Genomic DNA, 17483 nt, shown 5'->3' on the forward strand with positions numbered 1-17483 from the left:
CCTTTAGCTAGACACAGAGCACTAATTCGTGCGTTTTTACAGAGTGCTGATTGGTACGTTTACAAACCTTTAGCTAGACAGAAAAGCTCTCTAAGTCCCCGCCTGACCCAGAAGCCCAGCTGGCTTCACCTATCAGCACCTTCCTGCCTCTGGACATTGTCATGTCTGAAATAACTGTAACTACATTACTCTAAGCCTGAAGCTAAAAACCAACAATGGAAGAAAGAACAAGATAACCTTAGGAAGCGAGGTGGAAGTCCCAACACACAAAGTCTGAAGGGGTCTTATACAGACTCAGTATCCTTTATTTGAAATGCTTGGGACCAGAAGTGTTTCAGATTTCAATATTTTTTTTTCAGATTTTGGAATATCTGCATATATATGATGAAATATCTTGAGGACAGGGCCCGAGTCTAAATACTAAATTCATTTATGTTTCATGTACACCTTATATACATTAGCCTGAAGGTAATTTTATAAAATATTTTAAAGGATTTTGTGTACAAAAAAAAGTTTTGACTACATCTTGATTGTGACCAATCAAATGAGGTGAAATGTAGAATTTTCCTCCTGTGGCATCATGCCAAGGCTCAAAAAGTTTCTGATTTTAGAGCATCCTGAATTTCAGATATTTAAATTAGGGGTACTCAGCCTGGGTTTCTTATTCTATAAAATTACTCATTCTCATATGGGTTTAATCAATTTCCTTCAGATGTTTTCCTTTCTTGCAGCTGATGGCATTTTAAGTGATTCAGTAATTCACAAATATAAACCAAGGAGCTATAGTGATCCGGGAATTTTACTGGAGTGTGGAAATACTACGAGAACAAGAAAAACAAGTTTCCTATCGGAAAGACTTGACATTAAATCAATTGTATTTTTTAATTTAATTCTTACTGAAAATACTACAAAAGAGAAATACAGGATACAATCAGAGTATAAAATAGAAGTCATAACATGAGTTGGGCTTAGATTTGGTATCAAAGAAAGCTTCCCTGAGAAAGTGACAATTAACTGTGGATAAAAATATGGAGTGTTTTCAAAATTTCCATTAAATGAGTGATCCTCTTACTGTCCAGCAACTGTGGTATTTTTCTTTTTAACAAAATGGATTCAGAAAGTGTCTACTCTCCTTCTGCTGTTAAATTCTAAACAGAACCCAAAATAAGTCAGAGGCAGGTTTCGAAGGCAGTATTCAACAGGAGGTATTTGGTGTTGAGAATATCTGGGTTAATGTCCTGTTTCTACCACTAACTGGCATAATAGGCAGATTGATTGATTTAATTTATTTTTTAGAGAAAGGGCCTTACTCTGTCACCCAGGCTCAAGTGATCTTCTCACCTCAGGTTCTCAAGTAGCTGAGATTATAGGTGTGTGCCACCATACTTGGCTAATTTTTATTTTTATTTTATTTTATTTTATTTTTAGAGATTGGTCTCACCATGTTGCCCAGACTGGTTCTGACCTCCTGGGCTCAAGCAATCTTCCTACCTCAGCCTCCCAAAATGCTGGGATTATAGGCATGAGGCACTATGCTCAGCCACCAGAGGCAGATTTTAACATAGCTATGAGCCTTAGTGTTTTATTCTATAAAATGAGGCTGAGAATACCTATCTCATAGGGTTCATAAAAAGTAAGTAAGTATGCAAAGCAGTTAACATAGTGACTGACACAGAGAGAGTGCTCTATAAGTGGTAAACATTTTAATTTCTATTTACCAAATAGTTGTTTTTCTAGGCACTTAATGCAGTGTATCTCTGAATATGGCAAATTTTGGTGTGAAAATAATTGTAGTGGATTATTATTCTTTAATTATACTCTGGGAGTTGATTTCTGGTGTTTTTTGTTTTGTTTTGTTTTTTGTCTTCCAATATATTCAGAGGAATCTGAGAGAATACGTGCTGGTTCTTTGATTATTCAATGAGTACAGTGAACGTGAAACTGTCTTAGCAGTTTCCAAATGTCCAGTTCAGTATTTCCAAGCACTCATCACACAGTTTTAGGAAAATATTTCCTAGGCAATGAACAAAACATGATTTCAGTTCAGATTTAATTTTTAAATTTTATTTTCTTAATTGAGTAATAATATACATGAAGTAAAGTGCATAAGGTGTACTAATCTTAAATGTATTTCTCAATGATTTCTTACATGTGTATACATTCAAGTAAACATCACTCAAATTAAAATAATAGATTACTTGAAGCACATTATAAGGTTGCTTCATACCACTCAATACTCTATTTTCCCAGAGATAACTTTTCTTACTTTTGCCGTAGCCTGTTTTTAAAATTTATATAAATATTATTATTCAGAATGTATTTTTCCAACTGTTTTCCTTATTTGTAAGATTATTCATGGTTTTGCATAGTCATTTTTTTCTGTTTATTAGTGCTGTATCGTATTCCATTTAATAAGTATACTACAAATTATTTAACTCTTCTCCAGATAAGGAGTAATTTGGTTGTTTCAAGTTTAGAAATCTTGTTAATAATTATGAACTTTCTTGTACATGTTTTTGGTGGCTATATGTACTTATTATCTTGGTGTATAAGTAGGAGTAAAAGTACAGAGTTGTAGGAGAGACAGTGTTTACATTTAGTAGATAATGCCAAACATTTTTCAAAAATGACTGTGCCATTCACAGTCCTACTAGTCAGTGTTTGTTATTGTCAGTTTATAAATTTTTAGCCATTTTAGTCTCATTGTGGTTTTAGTCACTGTTTCCTTGGTGAGTAAAAATGTCAAGTACTCTTTCACATGAATATTGGTAATTTGGATACTCCTTTTTTGTGATGAGCCTATTTAAGTCTTTTGCACAATTAAAAACTTCAGGTGTTTACCATGTCCTTATTGATTTGTAGGAGTTCTTGCTATATTTTAGATATAAATCATTTTTCAGTAATTTTTCCATCTTTGAATTGGAGTTAATAAAATAAAATATGTGTAGTCAGCCACCCATTTATCTCTGAAGGAAATCAGATGCTTCACTTCTTTTGAAAGCTCTTTCATATGAAACAAAAAGAAGGGAGATAAAAAAGAAGGATATTCCCTCAAGTTGCTGTTGAACAGATTCTCAGCAGTTGCTAATGAATTTGCTAAAAATGTATTCAAATATTTATTTATTTGAGAAGTTTAATAATCTATGCAACTTTCACTGCTCTATGTGTGATACTTTTGCCTAAACTAAAAAGACAGTAGTAACCTGAGTTTAGAATAGCAAACTCATTGGTTCTGTTATCTTTTTCAGCTGTATGAATCGAATTATTTGAATTATTAATGCACACTGAGGTTACTGAAGAACAATGAAGATTAAATTTATAACCTTAAAAGCCAGAAGAGAGTGAATGATATATTTAAAGTTCTGAAAAAAAATACTGACACTCAAGAATATTATATCCAGTACAATTATCCTTCAGAAGTAACAAACACATGCTGAGGGAATTTGTTACCGCTATACCAATCTCACAGGAAATGCTCAGAGGAGTCTTAAACTTGGAAGAGAAAGAACTACATTTAGCCTAATGAAACCACACAAAAGTTCAAAACCACTACTAACACAATCACACAAAGGAGGAGGGGAAAGAACTCAAATGGTACTACTGCAGAAATCTACCAAACCACAATGACAAACCATAAAGAGGAAAATAAAAAAAACAAATAATATTTAAAGCAACCAGAAAAAAATTAACAACACTACAAGAACAGTTTATTTACTCATTATAGCACAGTTTATTCACTCATTGATTGATGGGCATTTGGATTGGTTCCACGATTTTGTAATTGTGAATTGTGCTGCTGTAAACATATGTGTGCAAGTATCTTTTTCACCTAATGGCTTATTTTCCTCTGGGTAGATACCCAGTAGTAGGATTGCTGGATCAAATGGTACTTCTACTTTTAGTTCTTTAAGGGATCTCCGCACTGTTTTCCATAGTAGCTGTACTAGTTTACATTCCCACCAGCAGTGTAGAAATGTTCCCTGATCACTACATCCACCCCAATATCTACTGCTTTTTATTATTTTGATTATGGCCGTTCTTTCAGGAGTAAGGTGGTATCACATTGTGGTTTTGATTCGGATTTCCCCAATCATTAATGATATTGATTTTTTTCATATATTTGTTGGCCATTTGTGTATCTTCTTTTGAGAATTGTCTATTCACGTCTTTAGCCTACTTTTTGATGGGATTGTTTTTTTCTTGCTGATTTGTTTGAGTTCATTGTAAATTCTGGATATTCTGGATATTCGTTTTTTGTCAGATTTATAAATTGTGAAGATTTTCTCCCATTTTGTGGGTTGTCTGTTTACTCTGCTGACTGTTCCTTTTGTCATGCAAAAGCTATTTAGTTTAATTAAGTCCCAGCTATTTATCTTTGTTTTTATTGCTTTTGGGTTTTTGGTCATGAAATCCTTGTTTAAGCCAACGTCTAGAAGGGTTTTCCCAATGTTATCTTCTAGAATTTTTATAGTTTCGGGTATTAGATTTAAGTCCTTAATCCATCTTGAGTTGATTTTTGTATAAGGTGAGAGATGAAGATCCAGTTTCATTCTCCTACATGTGGCTAGCCAATTATCCCAGCATCATTTATTGAAAAGAGTGTCCTTTCCCCACTTTATGTTTTTGTTTGCTTTGTTGAAGATCAGTTGGCTGTAAGTATTTGGGTTTATTTCTGGGTTCTCCATTCTGTTCCACTGATCTATGTGCCTATTTTTATACCAATACCATGCTGTTTGGGTGACTATGGCCTTATAGTATAGTTTGAAATCAGGTAGTGTGATGCCTCCAGATTTGTTCCTTTCGCTTAGTCTTGCTTTAGCTATGTGGGCTCTTTTTTAGTTCCATATTAAGTTTAGAATTGTTTTTCTAATTCAGTGAAGAATGATGGTGGTATTTTGATGGGGATTGTGTTGAATTTGTAGATTGCTTTTGACAGTAGGGTCACTTTCACAATATTGATTCTACCTATGCATGGGCATGGGTTTCCATTTGTTTGTGTCATCTATGACTTCTTTCAGCAGTGTTTTGTAGTTTTCCTTGTAGAGGTCTTTTGCCTCCTTACTTAAGTATATTCCTAAGTATTTTATTTAGTTTTTTTTTTTTTTTTGCAGTTATTGTAGAAGGGGTTGAGTTCTTGATTTGATTCTCTGCTTGGTCACTGTTGGTGTATAGAAGAACTACCAATTTGTGTAGATTAATCTTGTATCTGAAAACTTTGCTGAATTCTTTTATCAGTTCTAGGAGCTTTCTGGGGGAGTCTTTAGGGTTTTTAAGGTAAATGATCATATTGTCAGCAAACAGTGTCAGTTTGACTTCCTCTTTACCAATTTGGATGCCCTTTATTTCTTTCTCTTCTCTGATTGCTCTGGCTAGGACTTCCAGTACTATGTTGAAGAGGAGAGGTGAGTGTGGGCATCCTTTTCTTGTTCCTTCCAGGGTTATATTACATTGAGGTATATCCCTTGTATGCCGATTTTGCTGACTTTTAATCATAAAGGGATGATGGATTTTGTCATGTTTTTCCTTCATCTATTGAGATGATCATGTGATTTTTTAAAATTCTGTTTATTCAGTGTATCATGTTTATTGACTTGCGTATGTTAAACCATCCCTGCATCCCTGGTATGAAACCCACTTGATCATGGTGGATTATCTTTTTGATATGTTGTTGGATTCGGTTAGCTAGTATTTTGTTAAGGATTTTAGCATCTATGTTCATCAGGGATATTGGTCTGTAGTTTGCTTTTTCGGTTATGTCCTTTCCTGGTTTTGGTATTAGGGTGATACTGGCTTCACCGAATGAATTAGGGAGGGTTCCCTCTTTCTCTATTTTGTGGAATAGTGTAAACAGGATGGGTACCAAACTCTTTGAATGTCTAATAGAATTCTGCTGGTAGAATTCTAGTAGAAGTCTAGTAGAATCCATCTGGTCTTGGACATTTTTTTTGTTGGTATTTTTAAACTAACATTCCAGCCTTGCTGCTTGTTATTGGTCTGTTCAGGGTATCTAATTCTTCCTGATTTAAGTTAGGAGGGTTGTATTTTAACAGGAACTTACCCATCTTTTCTACGTTTTCTAGTTTATGTGTGTAAAGGTGTTCGTAGTAGCCTTGAATGATATTTTGTATTTCAGTGGTGTCAGTTGTAATATCTCCCATTTCATTTCTTAATGAGGTTATTTGGATTTTTCTCCCTTCTTTTCTTGGTTAATCTTGCTAATGGTCTATCTTTTATTTATCTTTTCAAATAACCAGCTTTTTATTTCATTTATCTTTTGCATTTGTTTGTTTCAATTTCATTTAGTTCTGCTCTAATCTTGGTTATTTCCTTTCTTCTGCTGGGTTTGGGTTTGGTTTGTTCTTGTTTCTCTAGTTCCTTGAGTTGTGACCTTAGAATGTCAGTTTGTGCTCTTTTGGTCTTTTTGATGTAGGCGTTTAGGGCTATGAACTTTCCTCTTAGCACCACCTTTGCTGTAACCCGGAGGTTTTGATAAATTGTGTCATTGTCATTCAGTTCAAAGAATTTTTAAATTTCCATCTTGATTTCATTTCTGACCCAATGCTCATTCAGGAGCAGGTTTTTTAATTTCCATGTATTAGCATGGTTTTGAAGGCTCCTTTTAGAGTTGATTTCTAGTTTCATTCTACTGTGGTTTAAATCCATTGTTTCTTTGTTGACTTTCTGTCTTGATGACCTGTCTAGTACTGTCACTAGAGTACTAAAGTACCCCACTATTATTGTGTTGCTGTCTATCTCATTTCTTAGGTCTATTAGTAATTGTTTTATAAATTTGGAAGCTCCAGTGTTAGGTGCATATGTTTAGGATTGTGATATTTTCCTGCTGGACAAAGCCTTTTACCATTATATACTGTCCCTCTTTGTCTATTTTAACTGCTGTTGCTTTAAAGTTTATTTTGTCTGATACAAGAATAGCTACCCCTGCTTACTTTTGGTGTCCATTTGCATGAAATGCCCTTTTTTGCCCCTTTACTTTACATGAGTCCTTATGTGTTAGGTGAGTCTCATGAAGGCAGCAGATAGTTGGTTGCTGAGTTCTTATCCATTCTGAAGTTCTGTATCTTTTAAGTGTAGCATTTAGGCCACTTACATTCAATGTTAGTATTGAGATGTGAGGTACCATTCCATTGATTGTGCTATTTGTTGCCTGTGTATTTTTGGTATTTTTGTTTTTGGTTTTTTAATTGTATTTTTGTTTTATTGGTTCTGTGTGATTTATGCCTTAAAGAGGTTCTGTTTGATGTGTTTCCAGAATCTATTTCAAGATTTAGAGCTCCTTTTAGCAGTTCTTGTAGTGGTGGATTGGTAGTGGTGAATTCTCTCAGCATTTGTTTGTCTGAAAAAGACTATCTTTCCTTCATATTTGATGCTTAGTTTCACTGGATACAAAATTCTTGGCTGGTAAGTGTTTTGCTTGAGGAGGCTGAAAATAGGGCCCCAATCCCTTCTAGCTTGTGGGGTTTCTGCTGAGAAATCTGCTGTTAATCTGATAAGTTTTCCTTTATAGGTTACCTGGTGCTTGTGTCTCACAGCTCTTAAGATTCTTTCCTTTGTCTTAACTTTAGATAACCGGATGACAATGTGCCTAGGCAGTGATCTTTTTGTGATGAATTTCCCAGGTGTTCTTTAGGCTTCTTGTGTTTGGATGTCTAGGTCTCTAGCAAGATTGGGGAAGTTTTCCTCGATTATTCTCCCAAATATGTTTTTCAAATTTTTGATTTCTCTTCTTCCTCAGGAACACCAATTTTTCTTAGGGTTAGTTGTTTAACATAATCCTAGACTTCTTGGAGACTTCGTTCGTATTTTCTTATTCTTTTTTCTTTGTTTTTGTTGGATTGGGTTAATTTGGAGACCTTGTCTTCGATCTCTGAATTTCTTCCTTCTACTTGTTCAATGCTGTTGCTGAGACTTTCCAGAGCATTTTGCATTTCTGTAAGTGTGTCCAATGCTTCCTGAAGTTTTGCCTGTTTTCTCTTTATGCTATCTATTTCCTTGACTATTTCTCCCTTTACTTCTTGCAATTTTTTTTTTTTTAATTTCCTTGCATTGGGCTTTGCCATTCTCTCGTGCATCCCTGAGTAGTTTAATAACTAACCTCCTAAATTCTTTTTTAGGTAAATCAGAGGTTTTTTTTTCTTGGTTTAGATCCACTGTTGGTGAGCTAGGGTGATTTTCTGGGGTTGTTAAAGAGCCTTGTTTTGTCACACTACCAGAGTTGGTTTTCTGGTTCCTTCTCATTTGGACAGACTATGTTGGAGGAAAGGTCTAGGGCTCAAGGCTGCTGTTCAGATTCTTTTGTCCCACGGGGTGTTCCTTTGATGTAGTGCTTCCCCCTTTTCCTATGGATGTGGCTTCCTGAATGCTGAACTGCTGTGATTGTTATCTCTCTTCTGGGTCTAGCCACCAAGCAAGTCTACTAGGCTCCAGGCTGGTACTGGAAGTTGTCTGCACAGAGTCCTGTGTTGTGAACCATCTATGGGTCTCCCACATGTGGATACCAGCATCTGTTCTGGTGGAGGTGGCAGGGAGCCTCACCTTTTCCATGCAATTTTTTTTTCTCACAATCTTTAAATGTTACTAACCTGTTATAGTTGTTTTTAATTTGGATATTGAAAATCAAATTTTTAAAATAGGTTGTTTATTTTGTTGAAATAATAATAATACATGAACTTTATAATATTTTCAGAGAACATAAAAAAGGTATACATTGACAAATAAGCAACTCCACTTCTGACTCAGTTTTTTAATGGCATTCATCATTAATAAATTCCTTTGTACCTTTTTTTCTGAAAAAGCTATCTGCTTTTTAAAAGTTTATCTTTAACATGCACACACACATACTCCCAAAAATACAAATAACAGCACAATTTGCACTGCTCTGAACTTTGCTTTTTCCTTAAAAATATAGCTTAGAGATCTCTCCAAATCAGCACCTATTGAGAACTACTGCTTCATTCTTTTAATGGCTGCATCTTATGCTATTCTGGGTGTGTACTGTGAATGATTTAAGCAAATTTCCTACTGGATTACATTTTTTCTCCTGTTTTTTTGGTCTATTCTAAATTTGAAGCAATTAACATCTTTGCACATATGTCTTTGCACACATTTGTGCGAAGCTAAGTCAGTCATTTACCCAATTCCTAGAGAGATGGCATTTACACCACAGACTATGGGAATGGGACTTTCCGACAGTGCATACCCTGCAAGGCAGTACTCAGTGACTATAAGACAATGCCCTAAAGGTGAAATGCTAGTTCCAAGTTTAGAGTATTTAAAACATTAATGTATATTTTTTGATAATCTCATTAGCAGTGAGTGTCTGAGAGGGCCTGTTTTCCTCATGGTTCCCATACTGGACAACATACAATCCTATATGAATGGTGCCCCTGGAGTTCCGCAGCATGTGAAATATGGTGGCCCTAATTTCCAAAAGCTCTATAATCAGACTGAATTAGCAGACTCTTAGGTAAAAGTACTATCTTCTTACATTTTAAATTTGTATTTATGTAATTTTAAAGAAGTTTGAGTATGTTTTCTGTTTTTTTTGGGTTTTTTTGGTCTTTTCTTTTGAGACAGAGTCTTGCTCCATCACTCAGGCTGGAGTGCCGTGGTGTGATCTCGGCTCACTGCAACCTCCTCCTCCTGGGTTCAAGTGATTCTCCAGCCTCAGCCTCCCAAGTGACTGGGACTACAGGCATGCGCCACTGTGTCCAGCTAATTTTTTTGTATTTTTAGTAGAGACAGGGTTTCAGCATGATAGCCAGGCTGGTCTCAAACTCCTGACCTCAGGTGATTCACCCACCTTGGCCTCTCAAAGTGCTGGGATTACAGGTGTGAGTCACCATGCCCAGCTGAGTATGTTTTTATATGTTTAGAATTTATTTATAGCAGTGTCTGAGTGTGTGTGTACCCTTTGTTCATGCTGTTTGCCTCTGTTTTTCCCAATGGATTGTATGTCAACATTCTTTACATGCTAAGCAATTGTTAGATTTAAAATAATTATTTGATATTTTACATATGTTGGATGTAATTTTTCCAGTTGTTTGTCATTCTATTAATCATGAACAATTAAATGTAGTTTGAGTTGTCTCTCTTATAAAGACTTTTCCCATTCTATGTTAATTTTTAAAAATTACCCAGGTTTTCTTTTTAATTCTTTTTAGTCTTTGAAGTAATTTATGACATGGGGTAAATATCCAGTTTTGTGGGTTTTTTTCCTCCAAATCATTTATTACTTTCTGACACCATTTGTTGAATAACCCATATTTTCTTACTGACAGGAAGTACCACTTTTGTATGCTAAATTCTTATATATATTTGAGTTTGCAGTCCTTTATAACTGAGCCAAGGGAAACCAGACAAAAGATCAGAGTTGTACAAAATAAGGTGGGGGGAGGAATAATGAATTAGTTTGGGATATGTTTGTTTGACTTAAATTTAGGGCAAATAAATGAAGGGGTCCACTTGGTATTTGGGATTAAAACCAGGCCTTCACAGGAATTTAATTGCAGTCACAAAAGCCTCATTAAACCCCCCAGTTTGCCCCAAATATTCTGTCTTCAGTTTCCATATGATTTGTCTTTTATGGCAGGGACTTTCAGTCTTGCCACTACTGCAATTTGGAAAAATAAAATTGAGTTAGCAGAAAATTTATCCATGACCTTTTGTATTTGATTTCATGTAAAGGAAAGGCATGTAGAAATGCAACTTTTATGAGTAGACAGTTCTGGTACCACTGCTATTTAAAATATAGCCTCATTTAATGGTAATATGGCAGAATTCTTTTGAAGTATGGTTTGGTTTCGACAAAGTTATTTTTATAAAGTTAGCAATGAGACTAGCCTTAAGAAAAAAGTTAGAAACTATGTTTTAGTCAAAAAATCCTATTGATGAAAACATTCCCTAAAGAAACCAAAAACGTTATTGACAGTTTACTTCCAATTTGGCATTGGACTGAGTGAGAACATTGGCTGATTGCAATCCTCTGAAGCATTTTCATCTTATATTAACATTTAGCTAAAACTGCCTTCTCTATTTCCCCTGTTCATTAAGAGGTACAATTCAATATCCAGCCAATTTGTTTGCAAATTCTAATTAGATTTTCACCTGTCCTTTTCACACTTGAGTCTTTCTGGAATGAGTGTGCATATTGGGTCAATTGATATTAGTTGTAATTGTATGCAACAACCAGAATGTGTAGTATTGCTAGATTATAGTTCCCACTTCTACTCAATTTTTCCAGGCACCTAGGCCTGGAATGCTGGTGCCCTGTGCTGTCCTGAGACTCTGCTTCATACATCCCCACTGCTGAGCTCTATCTGTGGCTTAAACAGCCTCAGGTACTACTTGGGCTGCTGTTCCAGAGAGCACAAGCCATAAATTTTGGCAGTGTCCACGTGGTGCTTAGTCTACAGTCTCCCAAAATGCAAAAGTGGTGGAGACTTGAAAGCTTCTATGTAAATTTCAGAGGGTGTATCAAAATGCCTGGGTGCTTTTTGACAGACAGAAGTCTATCACAGGGGTGAATCCACAGCAAAGAGCCTATACTAAGGCAATGGCTAGTGGAGTTGTGGGATCAGGGTCACCATTCTCCAGACTCCAGAATTATAGACCCTCTGGCAGCATGCAATCACAGCCTGGAAAATCCAGGGATATTTTAGTCACAGGCCAACCTGTGAAAATGGTCATGTGGCCCACCAGTCGCACCAGTGTGCCTAGGATATAGGGCATGGAGTCAAAGGAGAGTGTATTGGAGTTTGCAGACTTGACGTCTACCTTGCTGAGTTTTGGATTTATGTGAGGCCTGTTACTCCTTTCTTTTTGCCAATTTATCCCTTTTGGAATAGTAGTGTTTACCCAATGCCTGGTAACCATTAAATCTTGGAAGAAAAGAACTTGGTTTTTATTTTATAGGCTAATAGCTGGAAGAAACTTTCCCTGAGTCTCATATGAGACTTTGGACTTTGAACTTTTGAGTTGGTGTTGAAATAAGTTAAGACTTTTGGAGACTTTTTTTTTGTTTTTTGTTCGTTTGTTTGTTTTTTTGAGACAGAGTCTCACCTGTCACCCAGACTGAAGTGCAGTGGCACAATCTTGGTTTACAGCAACATCTAACTCCTGGGTTCAAGCAATTCCTGTGCCTCAGCTACCTGAGTAGCTGGGATTACAGGTGTGCACCACCATGCCTGGCTAATTTTTGTGTTTTTAGTTGAGATGGGTTTCACCATGTTGGCCAGGCTGGTCTCAAACTCCTGGCCCCAAGTGATCTGCCCACTTCGGTCTCCCAAAGTGATAGGATTACAGGCATGAGCCATAGACATGGTCTTGAGGACTATTAAAAAAGGATGATTGGCCGGGCGTGGTGGCTCACGCCTGTGATCCCAGCACTTTGGGAGGCCGAGGCAGGCAGATCATGAAGTCAGGAGATCGAGACCATCCTGGCTAACATGGTGAAACCCCATCTCTACTAAAAATACAAAAAATTAGCCGGGCGTGGTGGTGGGTACCTGTAGTCCCAGCTACTCGGGAGGCTGAGGCAAGAGAATGGTGTGAACCCAGGAGGTGGAGCTTGCCATGAGCACAGATCATGCCACTGCACTCCAGCCTGGATGACAGAGAGAGACTCTGTCTCAAAAAAAAAAAAAGAAAAAAAAAAGGATGATTGCATTTTGTAATATGAGAAGAACATGAGATTTGTGGGACTAGGGACAGAATGCTATAATTTGGATGTTTGTTCTCTCCAAATTTCACATGATTCTCAGTGTTGGAGGTGGTGCCTAATGGGAGATGCCTAATATGTTATGAATAGATTAATGCCCTCCCTGGGGTGGGTAGTGAGTGAGCTCTTGCTCTGTTGGTTCCTTTGAAATCTGATTATTAAAAAGAGCCTGGCACCTCCCCTCTCACTCTCTTGCTTCCTCTCTCACCATGTGATCTCTGCACACACTGACTCCCTTTTGCCTTCTGCCATGAATGGAAGTAGCCTGAGGCTTTCACCAGATGCTCAGTCTTTCAACCAGTAGAATCATGAGTCAAATAAACCTTTGTTCTTTACAAATTATTTAGCCCCAGTATTCCCTTAGAGTATCACAAATGAACTAAGACAGTCCCCCTAAGTCTTTACTCTTCATTGCTGGACTATACTGCCTCATATTCTTTACCAAGGTACTAGAGAGTACCAAGGTACTGCATTCACTTGCAGAATGAGCATTCATAGGTTGATTTTGGTCATCAGTTGTTGGTGACTTTATCGGGTGACTCTGGACAGAATGAAAGAATGAATAATAGTCTTCAAAACCTCCACCACAGAAAAATGTCTTTTAAGTAGTTAGGATGGTTGTCAGTCATTCATAAAAAGCTCTTTCTGGTTGATTATTGTAGTAGTCCATTTTGCATTGCTATAAAGAAATACCCGAAGCTTGGTAATTTATAAAGAAAAGAGGTTTATTTGGCTCATAGTTCTGTAGGGTGTACAAAAACCATGGCACTGACATCTGCTAAGCTTGTGATGAGGCCTCAGGAAGCTTTTACCTATGGCAGAAGTTGAGATGGCTGGCATGTCATATGGTGGGAGAAGGAGCAAGAGGGTCGGGGGCAGTGCCAGACTATTTTTAACAATCAGATCTCATAGTAAGTAATACACTTTGAGGTAACTCATTACCTTGAAGATAGCACCAAGCCATACATGAGGGATCCACCCCCATGAAACAAACACCTCCTACTAGGCCCCACCTTAAAAATTAGGGATCACATTTTAACATGAGATTTGGAAGGGACTAACATCCAAACTCTATCAGCTTTCCCTGAACACAGGGAACTCACTCAACAAAACCACCGGAAGCGTTGCCTTCTCAGAAGAGGTAGCATTTGAACAGAAGCTTGAAGAATGAATGAGGCTGTCAGGCACCCAAGCTGGGAGGCTGTTCCAGGAAGAACCCTGGCAGGGTGCCAACAGAGGAACTGGAGCATTCAGAGAACTCTAAGTAGTTCAAGATTGCCAGTTTGCAAAGAGCAATCCAGAAATGACAGATGAGAGTTGACTTCTAGGAAGTGGCCAGATCCTGCAGTTCTTTGCCAAGTAAAGGAATTTACAGTTTACTCCTATAGGCACTAGGGAAGCATTTTAAGGGTTTTAAGCCAAGGCTTCATGGGTAGATTTTCACATTTGGACTATCATTTTGGCAGCCAGTATAAAAGATGGATTGAAGGGATGTGATCTAGAGGCATGGGCCTGATAGGGGTCTTAGGCTGCCCTGCTCTAGGGAGTTTCTTGGCATTGGAAATGGCAGTAACCCTGAACTTTCCTTTATTAGTCTGGGTCAGACCTCGTGGAATTTCAGAGCTCATTGTCAGGTGAAATAAGGAAGGAGGTACAAGGGAAAAAAGCCTGAACCATCTAGACTGCATGGTATAACAGGTAGAATCTGGAATTGGAATCAAGTGTGTATGCACTGTGGAACATCTTTTCAGCCATTCCACACATTAAAATGACAGCAGTATCATCTTCAAGTGCAACATGTCACTATGGCAGCGTTGTCATTTTTATCGTAATGCCATAAGACTTGGAGACCAAACCAATTCATAATTTACCTATTTTTTAACTTTTACAACTAAACTACCTTGGACTGGTGTCCCAGTTGAATTTATAAACAAGCTCTATGTTTCAGGGAGCATGGTTGTGTTGCAAAAGTTAGTGTAAAGTGTGCTCTTTTTATTTCAGATAATTATTAGGCAGATCAGCTTTAGTTTTCTGATATTTATGCCATAGCTACCCTGAGTTGGTCAACAGGTGTACTCTCTCTCTCCACCCCACATAAGCTCCTTTTGGAGGATTTACTCATACACACGCACACATGCTACACCCCCACACACATCAAAAGTGCTTCCACACATACAAAAGATGGAATGTTGTCTGTGTGGTTCTTTACCTTCTCTGGGAGAGAAAGCCTTGATTTACTGACCTTAAGTCATAATTCAAAATGTATCTTCTTTAATACATTTTCTAAAATACTTAAAAGATTTGTTTTCATGCCAATTCTGCTATGTCTGTATTTGTGTTACTTTTTTCTTTTTGTCATCTTAAAACAGCATTTTGCCAGAAAAATCAGTATTAAAATAAGCATTTTGAATGGTGTTGGGACCCTGGATGGTTTTGTTACATGAATCATTCCATCAACATTCTAACCCAATGCAGCTAAATATAAATTGACCTCCAACTCACTGTCACTTTAGAGGTCATACCATTAATCGGCCTTCTAGGCAGTATATAGTGTTTTGATGATTTTGCAATTGGGGTCTGTGTGTCTATAGGCATGTGCACAGGCCACATATGAACATCTGTAATCTCCTACACAGCTGCCAAGTTCTGTTTTCATGTTATTGATTACATACTCAGGCATCTCCTCTAATAAAAGAAGCCCATCTAAAATGAAGTGAGCAAAATGGAAAACATACAGCATGGCCAGGGGCCAGGAGGCTGATACATACATTCCCGTAAGCTAACGCCTCACATACGGTCTTGTGTTGACTGTCAAAACTCATGAACCTCAATTCATGTCACCTGACACTGATTTTTCCTGAATGTTTTACATCATTCACTCTTTATGAAGCTAATCAGAACTTGTGATTTTGCAATATAATCATTTTGGAAGACTGAGACCCGCATCCAATATAGGACATGAAGAGTTATTCCTTGACTATGTAATAGAAATAGTGTTATTCTGATATATACTGACTATTAGATAACTATAAGTAGAGATTTTGGAGTTAGATTGCTTGGTGGGTTTAAATTCCAACTTACTGACTAGGTGATCTCGAGCAAGTTTCTTAACCTTTCTGTGCCTCAGTTTGCTCATCTGTAAAAAAAGGATGTGGAATACATCCTTTCTAGTAGACTATAATGAGGACTAAGTAAGAAAGTACACATAAAGTGTTTGGAACATAGTGTTAAATATCTTCTCTGTTATTACTCAAGTATCAATGCCTGACTATCCTCTGGCCCCAGTGAACACTGATGTCCTTTAGTTCCTGCAGGTTAATTATCTGGATTATCATTGATCAAGATGTGGAAAACCTGTTTTGAGGGTTATGTGAACTCTATGACTAAGATCTCTCTCTCTCCACCCCACATAAGCTCCAAAACCCTACCCAAAGTGATACTACTCATTTTTTCTTGTCACAGTGAATGATAATGAAAAATGTAAAATATAAGGACTATAAGAAACAGCTATTTTACAGTTATCAGAAGTAGATGGTGATTATGATAAAGAACTGAGGAATTCAGGACCTCTCTTGAAGACACCTTGTCAACATGCAATTATCTTTATCTTAAAAAGTGATCATAGAGTATATTTTGCAAATGTGAGAAAAAGGAACATATAAATACTAAATAATGATTCTCACCACAGAATGATTTTTTTCCAGAGCTGCAAATGCCAGAAGACCCTGAAGAATTTATTCACCAAAGAATGTTTTAGCATACAAACTAATTTCAGGCAGACATAATTCAGATGATCAAAACAAAGTAATCATTTCCCAGTATCATATAATATAAATATTAATAAAAGGCATTAATTTTATTTTCAGATGTGAACTATGTTATTTTTCTATTTGTCATTTTCACTTATGCAATGTTTTTTTGCAGAATTTTCATAGCTTTCCTAGAAGTAAAATGAAGCTATATATATGTGACAGTGCCTACATATCTATATAACATATATACACTATATATGAGATATATGTGCATTATATATGTGTGTGCATGTGTGCAGAGAGCTAGAGAGCGAGTGAGAAACAGAACCCAAATTCTTTGTATGATGAATACTAGTATCTGAACACATGCCTTTGATGAGATGTCTTGTAAGAGTGAGAGTGCAAATGCATAAAGGGCAGAATGTGTCATAGATCTTGCCCTCTCAGCTATTCCCACTATCCTCTTTAGAGTGGACATGTCAGAAATGGATTTACCTCATTGACTCTACCAAATAACATGATCTAGGTACAATCAATCAATTTTTTTATTTTTCTATTGGGAATAATAGCAATGATGCGGCAGAGGTGTCTGAAGATCAAATGAGATAATGTGTACAGTGATTCATGTGTAGTGAAGATTTTTTTTATTTTTTTTATTTTTAAGATGGAGTCTCGCTCTGTCACCCAGGCTGGAGTGCAGTGGCCGGATCTCAGTTCACTGCAAGCTCCGCCTCCCGGGTTCACGCCATTCTCCTGCCTCAGCCTCCTGAGTAGCTGGGACTACAGGCACCCACCACCATGCCCGGCTAATTTTTTGTATTTTTAGTAGAGACGGGGTTTCACCGTGTTAGCCAGGATGGTCTTGATCTCCTGACCTCGTGATCCGCCCGCCTCAGCCTTCCAAAGTGCTGGGATTACAGGTGTGAGCCACTGCGCCCGGCCAGGTTTGTTCTTTTTTATGATTATTAGGCATCTGACTTACTCTAACCTTTTAG

The sequence above is a fragment of the Trachypithecus francoisi genome, unplaced genomic scaffold, assembly GCF_009764315.1.
Source record: "Trachypithecus francoisi isolate TF-2019V2 unplaced genomic scaffold, Tfra_2.0 Lachesis_group13, whole genome shotgun sequence".
In the NCBI taxonomy this organism is placed as follows: domain Eukaryota; kingdom Metazoa; phylum Chordata; class Mammalia; order Primates; family Cercopithecidae; genus Trachypithecus; species Trachypithecus francoisi.